The 4,448-nt window shown below is 51.5% G+C and overlaps 1 non-coding gene and 1 pseudogene across 1 annotated transcript; both read left to right on the top strand.

The window, feature by feature from the left end:
- The first annotated feature begins 1,611 nt into the window (after positions 1-1,611).
- On the top strand, positions 1,612-1,703 carry LOC114109177 (small nucleolar RNA SNORD116). Its single transcript, XR_003585863.1, has one exon. It is a non-coding gene; the product is annotated as a small nucleolar RNA SNORD116 (small nucleolar RNA).
- A 2,420-nt stretch (positions 1,704-4,123) lies between these two features.
- LOC114109202 (small nucleolar RNA SNORD116) lies at positions 4,124-4,211 on the top strand (annotated as a pseudogene).
- The last annotated feature ends 237 nt before the right edge of the window (positions 4,212-4,448 follow it).

Consider the following 4,448-nt stretch of genomic DNA (forward strand, 5'->3'; position numbering starts at 1 on the left):
GATCTTCCCAACCCAGGAATCAAGTGACGGTCTCCTAAATTGCAGTGATATTCTTTACCAACTGAGCTATCAGGGAGGGCAAGTATGAGGTAGAGGGGATATTTTCTCTTCATCCTGCCACATTCTCCCCGTGTGCATGGAGTGATGCTGTGCCACAGGACATCCCAGTGTCATTTCTATACCCAACCCACCTATCCTTGCACAAATTTAGTGGCTCTTCCCCAAACTCGGGGTAGGACCCCATGGAAACAGGAGTCAGATGCTCCTGTGAGCGTCTGCGGTTTGAAGGGCAGGGGAATCTATCTGGTGTGAGGCTCATTTTGTTGTGCAGCCTGCTGGTTCAGTGAGGCTGTGCTCTCCTGCATGCCAGGCCTCTGGCCAGAGATGTCACATGGGTTCAGTCATCTCGCCTCTTTACTGGTTTGTGTCATGACCTTGCTGGTAGTGTCAGAATGGTCGTGGACAACCTGGGTCTTGTGCTGTGTGTGGTTCACAGCAGTTATGTTACTGCCTTAACAGAGAGCAAGGTAGCATGGCAAGTGACCCAGTTGCTGTAAAGGGTGGAGCCCCAGCATCTTTGCATTTCAGGAAGTCTCCGATGGCCTGCATCTTTTCATGTTGCCTAAGGAAGGCCTTCTAGCAAGGTTTTTGGCCAGGAAGCAAAGCATGCTTGTGTGTCAACTGGGCTAAGCGTAGATATCCATCAGGGCCCCTTTGTTGCAGGGCTGAAAGAGACATTTTTCGTAGATGTGTTCCCTGTCAGGGAAGGGTCTTATTGTCATGGAAGTCCTCAAGTACCTTTTATCCTTCCCTGTGTTGGGCAGTCCATTGTGAGCTGAGTATGTGCCAAGAGCAGGTGTGTTTCCCTGGAAGGGCAGTGGCTGTTAGGCCAAGAGTCCCCAGTTCCCTGAGGGTGTCTCAGGGGTTCACAGAGGATATCCTTAAGCTGTGTCAACCAGAACGGCATGAGGAGCAGAATTACAGGGCCCAAGACCAGGGAGTTGGCAAATTGGCAGTCTTTGTCCTGCAGGCCCCTTGACTCTGAAGGTATCCGTACACTAACGCATCATATTTGATGGCTGACACACCAGACCGAGGTGTACCAATTGAATGGTAGATGCAAGAATGAGGGCAGCACTTCTGGAGGCCTTGCCTCTTTCCCCAGTGTGGCTGTCGCTCTTCCTCACGCATGTGTGTGTTTTCTCACCCCATACCAGTTGCCTTGAGTATGCCAGGATGGAAGACTGTTTGCAACAGAGAACCCGTTGTGTATTCCATGACAACTGTTCTGGCAAGACGAGGCGTGTGAGCCCCCAGGGGCTTCTGGGCAATTGGTCCTTCGATGTACAGGTGGATCATCCATGGCGGTAAGCAGCCCTTCTTCAAGGAAACCTAGCAGTTTGGCCCCAAGGATTGGGCATGGGATCTGTGCCCTCACCTTCTGGGGTTTCCCTGGGGCATGCAAAGTCCCAGAGCCCAAGGCTGGGCTGCAGTTCCTGCCCCATGGCTGCAGTCTATGCACTCTTGAATGCTGACATGACTGGAGCTCCCTGGCCTTCCTGGGATGGAGGTGGCAACTTTGCTCACGCAGCACCTAGAGCACACGTGCTTGGATCGATGATGACTCCCACAAATGCATTCCTTGGAAATCTGAACAAAATGAGTGAGCCACCCCTACCGTCTCCTCATCGGAACTGAGGTCCAGCACGTGGCTCCCACAGGGATCAAAGGGCCAGGGTCACATTCATTTGCTCCCTGGGATGTGAGCAGCCACAGTGTGCAAGCTGAGGGTGAGAGCCTTGTGATGTGAAGGTGAGCCATAGGGGAAAGGGGCTGCATCTCCCATGCTCGGGTTATGACTAGGGACCATGAACTGTCTCTCTCTGCATGAGCTATCCAGGTCTTTTGTCTCCTGGTGTGGATGAGAGTGAGGGTAGCAGAGGAAGCTGAAGCCATTTGAGAGCGTCTGGGCTGCCACTGAGTGTGTCAGGCCTCCGTGTGCCCACTGCCTGGTCCCTGGCGGATAGCACAGAGCTTTCACTCAGGGTCGGAGCAGAAGTCATGGCCTCAGCCAGCCTTCTGTGTCATGTTCTTCTGGGGATGGATTGCTACCTAGTTTTCTCCTAATACTGAGAGAAGATCAATGGGCAGAGTGTCCAAGAGGTGGGCCAAGCTGAGGGCCCCTCGTCTGATTGTTTCTTTGGTCAGTGTGCATGGGTGCTGGTGTTGGGAGGCTGAGCCTGGAAATTCCATTAGGGTGTTTCTGTGGATGAAAATCCTGTGTCAAAGGAGGATTAGCACATTGCCCTGAGTTGGGTGGATGCCAGGGGAGAGCAATTTTCAAAAATCTTGAAATGCACCTCGAATGGTGGTGGAACCCATGGGTGGATGGATGCATGGATGGATCGATGAGTCAGTCAGGTTCCTTGAAGTCTGGGTTGCCTTCATATACAGTTGGAGTGAGTGTGGGAAGGATTGCAGTGGCAGATTCATACGTTCATGGACAATTGAACACTTGGTCCCTCCCATGGTCACTTTGCTTTGCAGCAGATGTCTGGAGCCTTCAGTTCTTGCCATCATGACATTGTGTCTTGTATTTTTCTGGGGCCAATATGAGGCACAGGGGATATTTTCTGTCCACCTCGCCGTGTTCTCACCATGTGCATGGCATAAAGATGTCCCTCCTGACCTCCCAGCATCATATCTATACTCATCTCTCCTATTTTTTTTCTGAATTAAGGAGCTCTTCCTGGCAATCCATGGGCAGAACCCTGTGAAAACACAGGAGTGGCTGTCCCCATGAGCAGCTGCAGTATTAAGGGGAGGAGAGGCTGTCTGGCATGGGGCTCATTTTGTTTTGTTACCTGCTGGTACAGCAATGCATTGCTTTCCTGCTTGCTTGATCTCTGGCCTGTGATGTCATGTGCGCCCAGTTGTCGTGCCTGTTGGCTGAGTTCTGTCATATTATGGTTGATGGTGTCAGGATGGTCATGGACAACCTGTCTTGTGTCTGGGTTCACAGCAGTGGTGTTACTGGCTTACAAAGAGCAAGGCAGCACGGAAAGTGACCTAGTTGCTGTTAGTGGAGCCCTGGCATCTTTGTTTTCTGAAATGGTTCAATGGCCTATAACTTTTCATGTTGTCCAAGGAAGAGCTTGTGGTATTGCTTTGAGCCAGGAAGCAAGTATGCTCATGTGTCAGCTGGGCTGAGTGCAGGTATCCAATGGGGCCCCTTTGTCATGGGACTTAAACTGCCATTTTTCATCAATAGGCTCCCTGTTGGAGAAAAGCCTTATTTTCTTGGAAACCCTCAGAAACTTTTTTCCTTTCCCACACTGGCATGCTCTTTGTGAGGAGATCAGGTGCCTAGCATGGGTGTGTTTCTCTGGAACAGAGGTGGCTATTAGACCAAGGGGTCCCCATTCCCCTGAGGGCATCTTGGGGATTCACGGAGGACATCCTTACGTTGTATTGGTGGGGATGGCATGGGGAGAGAAATTGCAGGTCCCAAGACCAGGGAGTTGGCAGATTGTTGCTCTTTGTCCTGATGGCCCCTTGAATCTGAAGCAATCCACATGCCAACACATTCATGTTTGGCTTCTGACATACCAGATTGAGGTGCAGCAATTGAATGGTAGATGCAAGTATGAGGGCAATGCTCCTGGGGGCCTTGCCTCTTTCCCCTGTATGCCTGTCTCTCTTCCTCATGCTTGCATGTATTTCCTTGCCTCAAGCCAGATTGAGTGGCCCAGGATGGAAGACCATTGGCATCAGGGACCCATCACATATTCCATGACTCCCAGCCTGGAAAGTCGAGGCCTACGAGCTGCCACAGGCTCCTGGACACGCGGCCCTTGGTAGTACAGGAGGAACGCCAATGGCTGTAAGTGGCCATCTTCGCATAAACCTGGTGGTTTGGCCATAAGGCTCTGGATGTGGTGTCTGCTTTTTCACCTTTGTACTTTCCCTGGGGCACGCAAGGTCCCACAGCCCACAGGCTTAGCTGTAGTTCCTGCCTCTTGGCTGGGATCTGTGCAGTTCCAACTGCTGATGTGATTGAGATTGCTGGCCTTCCAGGGGTGGAGGTCCTGACTTTGCTTATTCAATCTGAGCACATGCACTTAGATGGATGATGATTTCCAAAGACAGCCTTGAAAATCTGACAAAGTGAGTTATCAATCCTTATCATGTTCTCTTTGGAACTAAGATCCAGCATGTGGCTCCCAGAGGGATGGAATGGCCAGGGTCACCTTGCCTTTGCTCCCTGGGGCATCAGCAGCAACAGCAGGGAAGCTGAGAGTGACAACCTTGTGGTGTGTAGGTGAGACATGGGGAAAAGGGCCTGCATCTCCCATCCTCAGGGGATGGCTAGAGACCATGTGTTGTCTCTGGTTGCACGAGACTAGTCAGAGCTGTTGTCTTTTGCTGTGGGTGAAAGTGCCATGGCA

The sequence above is a fragment of the Ovis aries genome, chromosome 18 (assembly GCF_016772045.2).
Source record: "Ovis aries strain OAR_USU_Benz2616 breed Rambouillet chromosome 18, ARS-UI_Ramb_v3.0, whole genome shotgun sequence".
Taxonomy (NCBI): Eukaryota; Metazoa; Chordata; class Mammalia; order Artiodactyla; family Bovidae; genus Ovis; species Ovis aries.